Source organism: Lissotriton helveticus, chromosome 4_1 (assembly GCF_964261635.1).
Source record: "Lissotriton helveticus chromosome 4_1, aLisHel1.1, whole genome shotgun sequence".
Classification (NCBI taxonomy): Eukaryota; Metazoa; Chordata; class Amphibia; order Caudata; family Salamandridae; genus Lissotriton; species Lissotriton helveticus.
This window is the reverse complement of record NC_136063.1, coordinates 61,661,066-61,674,484: the sequence shown is the minus strand read 5'-3', so window position 1 is coordinate 61,674,484 and position 13,419 is coordinate 61,661,066. Positions and strand designations below refer to the sequence as shown.

Sequence of the window (13,419 nt, the reverse complement as noted above, 5' to 3'; positions counted from 1 at the left end):
GGGTGGGGTGGGCCGATTGCCAGCCCGCGGGCACGGCTCGGGGGGCCGCCCGGCGGCGGGCGGCCGACGTGCAGGTGGAGCGACCTTCCCTCGTTGCCAGGTACCCGGTTCGACCCGGTCCCGTGAGGCCGGGCCGAGGGGTTGGAAAAGACTCGCGCGGTCCCTCCCGGTTACCCCGGGAGGGACCGGCGGCTGCGGGGCAGCCTGCTCCCGTCGCACCGGGAGCCCCCTTCCTCTCCCGCCCGCCGGGCGGGTGTGGTGGGACTCCCGGGCCGAGCGCCTGGCAATGGTTTTTTTCACCCAACGGTGCAGTCTGACTCCCAGAGGGGAAGCCTTGAACGGGGCGCCCGGGCCGTCTTGCCGCGCGGGCGGCAGGACGGACGGCGTCGCCTTCCTCCCGCCTCTCCTGCTCCGGCAGGTGGGTGAACGTTTTGGAAAAGTTGCCTGTGACTCTTGGCGGTGGATCACTCGGCTCGCGCGTCGATGAAGAACGCAGCTAGCTGCGAGAATTAGTGTGAATTGCAGGACACATTGATCATCGACACTTCGAACGCACCTTGCGGCCCCGGGTTCCTCCCGGGGCTACGCCTGTCTGAGGGTCGCTCGATCGTCAATCGCCCCGGGGCTTCCCCGGGACGCGGCTGGGGCCGTCGCAGGGTTAGCTCCGCTTCCCCTTCGTCCCCCCACAAGTTCAGACCCCCCCGATCGCTCGTGGCAGGGTCCCTTCCCGGGTCCTGCCGCGGAGGTACGCCGCCGGCGCGTCTGGCCCCCGAGAAAGGGGCCAGGCGACCGGTCCGCCCCGGGACCCGTCCCGGGGCGCCTGGCTGCGTGCCGCGCGAGGCTGTCTGTGGTGTCCCACCGGCTGCCCGCGCGCGCGCGCCTTGGGCGCCCACCTCCGCGGCTGACTTCCCGGGGAGGGCGAAACCCGATCCGATCCGTGGGAAAGAGGGTGCGCGGTCTGCTGGGGTTTACGCCGGGCCCCCTGCTCTGGCAGGGTCCCGGCCTCCGCCCCGGCAAACGCCCCTTTGACGCTCCGGCGTCATGCTTCCGACTACGACCTCAGATCAGACGTGGCGACCCGCTGAATTTAAGCATATTACTAAGCGGAGGAAAAGAAACTAACCAGGATTCCCCCAGTAACGGCGAGTGAAGAGGGAAGAGCCCAGCGCCGAATCCCCGCCCGGCGGCGGGCGCGGGACATGTGGCGTACAGAAGACCGACTCCCCGGCGTCGCTCAGGGGGCCCAAGTCCTTCTGATCGAGGCTCACCCCGCGGACGGTGTTAGGCCGGTAGCGGCCCCCGGCGCGCCGGGATCGGGTCTTCTCGGAGTCGGGTTGCTTGGGAATGCAGCCCAAAGCGGGTGGTAAACTCCATCTAAGGCTAAATACGGGCGCGAGACCGATAGCCAACAAGTACCGTAAGGGAAAGTTGAAAAGAACTTTGAAGAGAGAGTTCAAGAGGGCGTGAAACCGTCGAGAGGTAAACGGGTGGGGTCCGTGCAGTCCGCCCGGAGGATTCAACACGGCGGGAAGGTCGGTGGCCCGGGAGTTCCGGATCCCCTCCGCGGGACCGGGGCCCGGGCCCTACCCGGCCCCCGCAGGGCGCATTTCCTCCGCGGCGGTGCGCCGCGACCGGCTCCGGGTCGGCTGGGAAGGCTTCGGGGTGGCAGGTGGCCCTCCGCTCCGGCGGAGGGTGTTACAGCCCCCCTGGCAGCAGCTTCGCCGTGTCCGCGGGGCCGAGGGAGATTCGACCGCCTCCGCGCCCTCCCCCGGGCACCCGTCCCTGGCCGCCCCTCGGGGCGCGCCGGGGCGGATGACTTTGGGGGACGGGGCCCCCTGCTCCCGGCGCGACTAGGGTTCGGAAGGTTGGGACCTGACCCGTGGCTTGAACTCCATCTGGCCAGGCCCCGAGGGTGCTGGAGCCCCCTGTCCCGCAGGCCACCAGTGGGTCCGGGCGCTGGGGACGGGGCTCCACCGGGGCCCGGGGAGGCTCTCCCCAGCCTGGCTAGGGTTCGGAAGGTGGGACCGGACCCGGAGCTTGAACTCCATCTGGCCAGGCCCCGAGGGTGCTGGAGCCCCCTGTCCCGCAGGCCACCAGTGGGTCCGGGCGCTGGGGACGGGGCTCCACCGGGGCCCGGGGAGGCTCTCCCCAGCCTGGCTAGGGTTCGGAAGGTGGGACCGGACCCGGGGCTTGAACTCCATCTGGCCAGGCCCCGAGGGTGCTGGAGCCCCCTGTCCCGCAGGCCACCAGTGGGTCCGGGCGCTGGGGACGGGGCTCCACCGGTTCCCGGGGAGGCTCTCCCCAGCCTGGCTAGGGTTCAGAAGGTGGGACCGGACCCGGGGCTTGAACTCCATCTGGCCAGGCCCCGAGGGTGCTGGTACCCCTCCGTCCAGCAATCCGGCCGGGGGTCCGGGGCGCCCGGGACGGAGGGTCCACCGGGGGCCCAGGGGAGGCTCTCCCCGGCCCGGCCTAGGGTTCAGAAAGCCGGGACTGGGGCCAGGGACCGGGCCCGGGGCTTGAGCCCCGTCCGGCAGGGCCCAGTGGTGCGGGAATCCCCCCTCCGTCCTGCAAGCCGGCCGGGGGTCGGAGGCGCCCGGGACGGAGGGTCCATCAGGGCCCGGGGAGGCCTGAAGCCCCGGAGCCCTGCAGCCCCAGAGACCTGCAGCTTTGCAGCCCCCGGAACCCTGCAGCCCCAGAGCCCTGCAGCTCCGGGGCAGGCAGATTGGCGTCATTTTGGTCCCGGCCATCTGGTCGCCCCTCTCGCCTCGGCCATCTGGTCGCCCTGGAAGTCATGATGAGGTGCCATTCGCCTCCCGGATCCCAGCGAGGGCTCCAGGAGGTCGGGTACTTTCGCGCCTTGGGTCCCCTCTGTCACCTCGTGTGCACAGATTGCAAGAAAGTCAGGTAATTTCCCTCCGGATTACTAGGGACAGGGTACGCCCGGACACCCCTCCAAGGTTGGTGGTTCTCTGCTAGGGGGACCAGATGGGCTATGCCTGGGTAACACCTCCCTAGGCCACCCGGGGCTTCCTTCCTCCAGGCCAACGGCTTGTCAAATTGCCCAGGACGGGCTCCATGGCTCTTGGGCAGTCGTCCCCCGGTCGTCCGGGGCTCCATCCCTGCCGACGGCATGGAAAAGTGCCCGGGACGGGCTCCATACGTCCCGGGCAGTCCTCCCCCGGGCGTCCGGGGCACCCATCTCCAGGAGGCCAACAGCATGGCAAAGTACCCGGGACGGGCTCCATGGGTCCCGGGCAGTCCTCCCCCAGGCATCCGGGTGGGTGGTGGTGTTGCGGTCGTTGTTGTTCTCCAGGTGGAAGTTGAGGTCCCCGAGGAGGATGTAGTCGGCGGAGAGGAGGGCGTGCGGGCTGATGAAGTCGGCGATGTCTTCGCTGAATTGTGTGCGTGGTCCCGGGGGTCTGTAGATGAGGGTGCCTCTGAGGGTGGTCTTGGGGTTGATGTGGACCTGGAAGTGCAGGTGCTCGGCGGGTGCAAGGGTGTCGTCGGTGTTGGTCGTGATGCGGATGGTGTTCCTGTGGATGATGGCGATGCCTCCTCCGGTCTGGTTGATGCGGTCCCTTCGGATGATCTTGTAGCCGTCTGGGATGGCGATGGCGATGTCGGGTGCTGAAGAGGTGTTCATCCAGGTTTCCGTGAGGAAGGCGACGTCTGGTGAGGTTGTGTCGAGCAGGTTCCAGAGCTCGATGGCGTGTCTGTGGATGGAGCGGGTGTTAAGCAGGATGCATTTCAGGTGGCTGCTGCTGTTGCTCGTCTTGGTCTTGGTTGGTGCAGGAGTATTGCTGGTCCGGATGCAGGTGAACTTGCAGATGTTGCAGCAGAAGGGTCCGTGGGTGCGTCTCGGGGTGGCTCGGTAGCATCCTGGGATTCGTCCGGCATTGAGTGCGTTGAGGGTGGCGGCGTCGTACGTCCGGCGGGTGGGCTGGGGTCTGCGGGGGCCAGGGGTCCGGGCGCTGGGCGCGGTCCAGGCGCGGACGGGCGTAGACGGGCTTACCTTTGGCGCACCTTCGGCGCTCAAGGGGTGCTCCCGCTGCGCGCGTCCGCTGCGCGGCCGCTCTGGGGGCATCATAAGAAGGGGGACGAGAGGGCGGGTCAGCTGGGCGGCGGGAGCGGCTCGGCCAATGGGCCGGTGGTGGGCGGGGCCTGTGGCGAGCTGCTGCGGGAAACTAGCGAGCGGGCGGCTCTGCTGAGGCTGGGCCGCTCGAGGGGACAGGGGGGCGTCTGCGGCGAAAAAAGGCGGCATGGCTGGCAAGGCTGGCAGGCAGGAGCAGGCAGGAGCAGGAGGCGGCAGGAGGAGCAAGGGGGTGACCAGGCCTGGTGAGAGGCGCAGTGGTCACTCCCGAGCACTCCTTGCTGTCCCCTTAAAAAGGGGGACGAGAGGGCGGGTCAGCTGGGCGGCGGGAGCGGCTCGGCCAATGGGCCGGTGGTGGGCGGGGCCTGTGGCGAGCTGCGGTGGGAAACTGGCGAGAGGGCGGCTCTGTTGAGGCTGGGCCGCTCGGGGGGACAGGGGGGCGACTGCGGCGAAAAAAGGCGGCAAGGCTGGCAAGGCTGGCAGGCAGGAGCAGGCAGGAGCAGGAGGCGGCAGGAGGAGCAAGGGGGTGACCAGGCCTGGTGAGAGGCGCAGTGGTGATCATCAATGCTTGTTAGAGCTTTCTACCATTGTTGCTTACACTGCCTGTGTCCATTAACACCTTTTAGAGCTCTCTACATAGTTGATTAAACTGCCTGTGTCCATTAATGCATGTTAGAGCTTTCTACCATAATTGTTTAGACTGCATGTGTCCATTAATGTTTGTTGGAGCACTCTACATAGTTGCTTACACTGCCTGTGTCCATTAATGCTTGTTCGAGCTTCCTACCATAGTTGCTTACCCTGCCTGTGTCCATTAACACATTTTAGAGCTCTCTACGAAGTTGCTTATACTGTCTGTGTCCATTAACACCGGTTAGAGCTCTTTACATCGATGCTTATACTCCCTGTGTCAATTAGTGCCTGTTAGAACTTTATACCATTGATTCTTACACTGCTGAAGCCCATTATTGCTTGGTAGAGCTTTCTGTTATTGATGATTAGACTGCCTGTGTCCATCAATGCTTGTTAGAGCGCTCTACAAAGTTGCTTACACTGCCTCTGTTAATTAATTCCTGTTAGAACTTTATACCATTGATTCTTACACTGCCCGTGTCCATTAATACTTGTTAGATCTGTCTACCATAGTTGCTTACACTGCCTGTGTCCATTAATACTTGTTAGAGCTTTCTACCATATTTGTTTACCCTGCCTGTGTTCATTTACGCTTATTAGCGCTTTCTTCCATATTTGCTTAGAGGCATTACCTGGTGTGAAATCGGCGAGAGTGTGAGCAGTGCCGGGTTGCGGAGTGCTGTCTGCCCCCCCCTTTGGACGCTGATTATTTGACGGCTCCATACGCAGGTTCAAGGACATCAACTCCCATGGTGCATCTTGACTCGCTCACCTGTGAGTCATTTCTGGGGGAGGCACTTTGAAGGAGAATAAAAACGCTGGACTCCTTCTCTCCCCGTGGGTGTTTGAGGCATTACCTTGTGTGAAATCGGCGAGAGCGTGAGCAGTGCTGGGAGGCGGAGTGCTGTCTGCCCCCTCCTCGGTCAACCTTTGAAAGCAGGTAACAAGGTCTTCAAGCGCCAAGTTAGAACGAGGAAAGTTAAGCCAGCAAAAAAGAAACCAGCAGCGGCTCCCCCAATAGTACTAGAGGATCCTCAGCCAGAGATCGTCTCTGCTAACGCCATCCCAGCCCCCCGGTTTGGGCTACTCACCTTCTGATAGATTTTCAAACACAGATATAGCAGCTTATCAAATCTCACTTTAAAAATCTGTTGAGTCGAATTGATAAGGTTGTCTCCTTGCTAAATAGCAAGGAGGGGGGGCAGACATCTGCCTCTACTAAGAGGCTCTAGTGGAGGTAAACTCGAATCCCATTATGCAGGCTAAACAAAGTGTTATCACCGGTAATAGTACCCACAGTGCAAGCTCGACTTTCATAGTGGAACATGCGACTAGCCCAAAGTTAACCATCGTGAAAAGCCCCCCTGGGTCTGTTACCCCATGTAGGGCAGCTCTTACTAACGGCTGCCCCGGTCCCCGAGCCATAAATGTACATGATGCTAATACGAATAACGCAGGCCAGTCCTTGGGCCCATACAAAATAGCTTCCAATTTGTCATCTAAGGAAACACATCAGTCCTTACCCTGTTTACAGCTCCCCCCTGCGGCCACTCCGTATGTAGTCATATTAACAGGAGTTCCCCCATCTCCCTCAGAGCGAGGTGAAACGTTTCATGAGCTTAAGAATAAAACCACTTTTTGGTTAAATAAGAATCGTCCCCTAATGGGTCTGGGCCAAGGAGAAATACTATTTTTCAGGAGAGCAAGGTGGCTGGGGACCAAATCTAAAGACATTAGTCGGGACTGCGTGGTAGTCCATTAACACCTGTTAGAACACTCTACATAGTTGATTACACTGCCTGTGTCCATTAAAGCTTGTTAGACCTTTCTAGCACAGTTGATTACACTAAATGAGTCCATTGACACCTGTTTGAGCTCTCTACATAGTTGATTACACTGCTTGTGTCCATTAATGTGTGTAAGAGCTTTCTACCACAGTTGCTTACACTGCCTGTGTCCATTGACACCTGTTAGAGCTCTCTGCATAGTTGATTACACTGCCTGTGTCATTTAATGCTTGTTAGAGCTTTCAGCCACAGTTGCGTACACCTCATGTGTCCATTAATACCTGTTAGAGCTCGCCCTCTACATAGTTGCTTACACTGCCTGTGTCCTTCATTGCTTGTTCAAGCTTTGTACCACAGTTGCTTACACTGCCTCTGTCCATTAACACCTGTTATAGCTCACTGTGCTGTCTGCCCCCTCCTCGGCCAAGGAGAAATACTATTTTTCAGGAGAGTAAGGTGGCTGGGGACCAAATCTAAAGACATTAGTCGGGACTGCGTGGTAGTTAACTTTAGGGATCGCAGAGCGGTAAACCACATTCTAGATTGGGGTAGCCCCAAAACTCCGGGCGCAATTTCTCCTTTACCCTTGGGATATTTCTACCCGCGGGAGATAGCACCCGGTGGTTTTGATTTAAACCGACCCCCCCTCGAAGACCAGGCCGGAGTCTTTAATCTTCCTGTTGCAAACCGTTTTAGCGCCCTGGATTATGTGGATTGACTACCTCCCCTTTCCAGGTCGGACAAAGCAGATTCTCCAGAAGCAGGTCTCCCCTTGAAAGAGAGCCAGAGGACAGAGGGTGGGACTCCCGTCATTAGATTAGAGACTCATGAAGATGGATCACCACTGAGCCTAAATAGTATAGCCCATAGTCCTTTTGATTACATGGACTATCCCAGTAATTCGGTTAGAGTGCTCTCACCCAACACGGCCTTATCCCCCGTAATTACTCCCCCTAGGGAATAGCTACATAACACATTGATTGGGTCTTGGAACGTTGCTGGTATTTGCTCTAAACTAGCTCTCCCAGATTGGGGAGAGCTTCTGGACCAGTATGACCTCTGTTCGTTCCAAGAAACATGAGCATTAACAGTACCCAATAGGGTGGGATTTGCATCTTTCCACACCCCAGCCCAGCAGGGAGTAAGAGGGAGACCATACGGGGGCCTGTGCACGTGGGTTGGCACCCACTTGGGTTGCTTAGTGAAGGTAATAGATTCTCACACACTGGATATTCTATGTACCCTTCTTGAATTTCCGGATGGTAGGAGAGTGGCTATTTTAATGTCTATTCGCGCCCTATCCCTCTTAATGAGGTATCTCCCACTTTAAATGCTCTAGATGAGCTCCTTACCTTATTTCATTCACCTATGCACAGAATTGTGGGTGGCGATTTTAATTGTCATTTTGAGCCTCTAACAGGAATTACGCCCATTACACAAGATGAGGACTCTGTTTGGTCCATACAGGAATGCTCCTTGTATCCAGCAAAGCGTTGGTCGCCACTAGCCCTACAGTTAAATAAGCTCACTATATTTCATTCCCTTAGAGCCTGCAATGGCAGATTCCATCCTGACGTTCCTGGTAATACCACTTATAATAGAATGGGGAAAGGCCCAACCATTGACCATTTAATTGCCAGTGTAGAATTTTGGTCCCACTTAGAGGGTTTCAGTGTGATTAAAAGAATAGACAGTGATCACAATCTACTGTCACTAGAATTAAAATACACGCTGGGATATTCCCAAAGTCAGGGTGAGATGGAGTGCCCACCTGCTACAAACTTAATCTTAGCTGCAGGAGGCAGACTTATTAGATGGGCAAATTTTGTGATAGTACAAGATAAGCTAGCTGACGTATACCTTAATGCCGAACATCTCCTTGGGGAAGCCTTTGACCTTTCGGCAGATAACCTTGAGCACTCATACTTTTCTACTCTCTGCACTATCCATATTAATTGAACTACCCTATTGGCAACCTACTTTTACACTACTGTTATAAAAAGCTGCGGCCAAACAATATGGGTCAGTGGTATACCAAAGTATGTAGGCTGGCTAAAAGTGCGCTTCTATGGGAAGTTAAAAATGGAACTCCTGTAAGTATTAGGACAGCTAGGCTCAACTATAAGAACATAATTGCAGAGTCTAAGTCGGAGTGGGAGGCCACAAGATGGGTAAACATTAAGGGAGCACTGCATGGACGTGATTATAGGGCTTTCTGGAATTTAGTTAGAACAGGTTCGGTTGAAGGACCTCCAGCTTTAACCCCTAATCTGAGCGAAGAGGTTTGGATATCACATTTTAAAAATGTGTATGTTCAAAGTGATACTCCAACTGTTGCCGACTCCTCTCCCCCAATGAATGGATTGACTGGACCAGGTTGTCGTGGGGTAAATGTTAACGATTGTCCACCTTGCACCATGATGGAAGTTCAGTCGGCACTGAGGAGCCTATCTTTGGGGAAGGCTCCGGGATTGGATAGGATTCCCGGAGACCTGTTCCTTGGTGAGCAGAAGGTTTGGGCGCCTTACATTTGGCTCTTCTTTAATGCTATCCTCCATGGCATGGAGATCCCCCTCACATGGGTGGGCGCGGAGATTATTCCCGTCTTCAAAAAGGGCTCCCCTCTTGATCCGGCAAACTACCGCTCCATTAGTTTAATTGGCGTCCTCCAGAAACTGTTTGCCCGCTTTTGATTAAGTAGGCTTCAGTGTTGGATCGAAGAACATCAGATCCTCACTTGCTTGTTAGAGCTTTCTAACATAGTTGCTTACACTGCATGTGTCCATTAACACATGTTTGAGCTCGCTGCATAGTTGCTTACACTGACTGTGTCCATTAATGCTTTTTGGAGCTTTCTACCATAGTTGATTACACTACCTGCATCCATTAATGCTCAATAAAGCTTTCTCTCATAGTTGCTTACACTGCCTGTGTCCATTAACACATTTTAGAGCTCTCTACATAGTTTATTACACTGCCTGTATCCAATAATGCTAGCTTGAGTTATCTACCATAGAGGCCTGCACTGACTGTGTCCATTAACTGTTAGAGCTCGCTACATATTTGCTTACACTGCCTGTGTCAATCAATTCCTGTTAGAACTTTATACCATTGATTCGTACACTACCTGTGTCCATTAATGCTTGTTAGAGATTTCTACCATAGTTGCTTACACTGCCTGTGTCCACTAACACCTTTTAGAGCTCTTTACATAGTTGCTTACAATGCCTGTGTCCTGTAATGCTTGTTTGAGCATTCAACAATATTTGCTTAGACTGCCTGTGTCCATTAATACATGTTAGAGCTCGCTGCATACTTGCTTACAGTACCTGTGTGAACTAATTCCTGTTAGAACTTCATACCATTGATTCTTACACTGCCTGTGTCCATTAATGCTTGCTAGATATTTCTACCATAGTTGCTTACACTTCCTGTGTCCATTAACACCTGTTAGAGCACTCTACATATTTGCTTACACTGCCTGTGTCAATCAATTCCTGTTAGAACTGTATACCATTGATTCGTACACTACCTGTGTCCATTAATGCTTGTTAGAGATTTCTACCATAGTTGATTACACTGCCTGTGTCCATTAACACCTTTTTGAGATCTCGACACAGTTGCTTACACGGCCTGTGTCCATTAACACCTGTTTGAGCTCTCTACATAGTTGCGTACACTGCCTGTGTCCTTTATTGCTTGTTCGAGCTATCTAACACAGTTGCTTACATTGCCTGTGTCCATTAACACCTGTTAGAGCTCGCTGCATATTTGCTTACACTCCCTGTGTCAATTAATTCCTGTTAGAACTTTATACCATTGATTCTTACACTATCTGTGTCCATTCATGCTTGTTAGAGCTTTCTACCACAGTTGCTTACACTGCCTGTGTCCATTAACACCTTTTAGAGCTCTTTACATAGTTGCTTACAATGCCTGTGTCCTGTAATGCTTGTTTGAGCATTCAACAATATTTGCTTAGACTGCCTGTGTCCATTAATACATGTTAGAGCTCGCTGCATACTTGCTTACACTACCTGTGTGAAATAATTCCTGTTAGAACTTCATACCATTGATTCTTACACTGCCTGTGTCCATTAATGCTTGCTAGATATTTCTACCATAGTTGCTTACACGTCCTGTGTCCATTAACACCTGTTAGAGCACTCTACATAGTTGATTACACTTCCTGTAACTATTAATGCTTGTTTGAGCTTTCTACTGTAGTTGCTTACACTACCTGTGTTCATTAATGCCTGTTAGAGTTTTCTACCATTGTTGCTTACACTGCCTGTGTCCATTAAAACCTATTAGAGCATTCTATATAGCTGATTTCACTGCTTGTATCCATTAATGCTTTTCGAGATTTCAACCATAGTTGCTTACACTGCCTGTGTCCAATACCAAAAGTTAGAGCTCACTACATAGTTGCTTACACTGCCTGTGTCCATTAATGCTTGTTAGAGTTTCTACCACAGCTGCTTACAGTGCCTGCATCCATTAATACCTGTTAGAGCTCTCTACATAGTTGATTACACTGCTTGTGTCCATTAATGTTTGTTAGAGCTTTCTACCATAGTTGCTTACCCTGCCTGTGTCCATTAAATTTCAGAAGAGGTGTCTCTTGTGGAATTATCTAAATGCAAATCTGGGTCTCCTAGGGACCCCTGGCCAGCAAAACAATATAAGGTATTCGCTACTCTTTTCAACCCCTTTCTTAACTCCATCTGGAACAACTCACTGAGATTGGGTAGGTATCAAGAGATCTGGAAGCATGCCTGTCTAGTTCCTATTTTGAAAAAGCCCAATGCAGACCCTGATAACCCGAGCAATTACAGGCCGATTTCCCTCTTGCCGGCCCCTGCCAAAATCTTGGAGAAGCTGGCGCATCTACAACTTGCCAGCTTTATAGAGTCCCAGGGGCTTCTGCATGACTCCCATCATGGCTTCCGTTCAGGCCATAGCACAGAGTCGGCCCTGATCGAAATGGCTGACTCTGTGCGGTGGACACTGGATCGAGGGTCGAGGGCGGTGTTAGTGCTGCTGGATCTTTAGCAGCATTTGACACCATCTCTCACAAGATTCTTCTGAGAAGACTGAGGGCCAAAGGTATTCAGGGAACCGTGTTAAAGTGGATTGCCTCTTTCTTATCTAACCGTACCCAGCAGGTACATACCCCTCGTTACACCTCTTTAGCTAGGCCACTTAAATGGGGAGTCCCTCAGGGCTCATCGCTGAGCCCGCTCCTTTTTAATGTGTATTTCACCCTTTTAGCTGAATGATTGCACAGGCTGGTATTAAATCCACCTCTTATGCTGATGATATTCAGCTCCTCTTTTCTCACGATGAGCCCTCATCTACTACATTTGATCTCCTGAAGTCATGCCTTCGGAACATAGCAAAATGGATGGACCGGAAGTTTTGTTTTTTAATCTGCCTTTTCTCTGGAATCTAATCTCTGGTGGTCGGAAGATATGAGTGAGGCCCGTGCACCTAAGGATTCGATCAGGAATCTAGTTGTCCGATGGGACAACCAGCTTTCCTTCGGTTCCCAGGTTCAAACAGTTGCGGCAGCCTGCTTTTCAAAGATCAGAACCATAAAAAAATTGATAAATTATCTGCCCGGTGATAATCGCAAAACCATAGTCCATGCCCTGATAACCTCCCATCTGGACTATGCCAACGCTTTATTCCTGGGCCTTACAGCAGGTCTGTGTCATAAGCTTCAGACTGTCCAAAATGCGGCGGCTCGTCTGGTGAGGGCATTCCTCCCAGGCATCACATATCCCCTTACCTCCGCAAATTACATTGGCTCCCCCTCTCGAAAAGAATCGAGTTCAAAGCATTGACAGTGGCCTATCGAGCCACGAAGGGTAAAGGACCCGCTCACCTTAAGTCCACTTTACGTCCTTACTGTAATTCCAGAACTCTTCGTTCCAACTCTCAAGTTCTGCTTGTGAGTCCCAGATTCAAAAGATCCCGATTGGGAGGTAAAACGTTTGAAGCCTGTGACTCACAGCGTTGGAATAAGCTTCCGTTGTCCCTCCGCTTGAGCCGGTCTGAGCTTGAGTTTCACAAATATCTCAAAACCTTCCTCTTTGGTTCCTAAGCACCTGTCTGCGCCCATCTATTGCCTGTTCTATTAGCGCCAGGACACCCCGTTGGGGTAGCTGCGTGCTTTACAAAACACACAAATAATAATAATTAACTCCTGTTAGAGCTCTCTTCATTGTTGATTACACTGTCTGTATCAATCAGTGCTTGTTTGAGCTTTCTACCATAGTTGATTACACTGCCTGTGTCCTGTAATGCTTGTTCGAGCGTTCTATCCTCATTGCCTAAACTGCCTGTGTCCATTCACAACTTTAAGAGCTCTCTATAAAGTTGGTTACACTGCTTGTGTCCTTTAATGCTTGTTCAAGCTTTCTACCATAGTTGCCTACAATGCCTGTGTGCATTAACACCCGTTAGAGCTCGCTGCATAGTTGCTTACACTGCCGGTGTCAATTAATTTCTTTTAGAACTTTATACCATTGATTATTACACTGCCTGTATCCATTAACTCTTGTTCGAGCTTTCTACCATAGTTGCGTACACTGCCTGTATTCATTTACGCTTGTTAGCGCTTTCTTCCATAGTTGCTTACACTGCCTGTTTCTATTCATGCTTGTTAGAGCTCTCTACATAGTTGATTACACTTCTTGCATCCATTAATGCTTGTTCAAGATTTCTACCATAGTTGCATACACTACCTGTGTCCATTAATGCTTGTTAGAGCTTCTACCATAGTTGCTTACACTGCATGTGTCCATTAACACCTGTTAGAGCTCGCTGCATAGTTGCTTACACTGACTGTGTCCATTAATGCTTGTTATAGCTTTCTACCATAGTTGCTTACACTGCATGTGT

General features: G+C 53.0%; 1 protein-coding gene and 1 non-coding gene across 2 annotated transcripts in view; both read left to right on the top strand.

The window, feature by feature from the left end:
• LOC144827863 (uromodulin-like) overlaps window positions 1-13,419 on the top strand; it is a 159,236-nt gene that overhangs the window by 8,887 nt on the left and 136,930 nt on the right. The window lies entirely within an intron of this gene.
• On the top strand, window positions 449-602 carry LOC144829736 (5.8S ribosomal RNA). The gene has a single exon (XR_013610781.1). It is a non-coding gene; the product is annotated as a 5.8S ribosomal RNA (ribosomal RNA).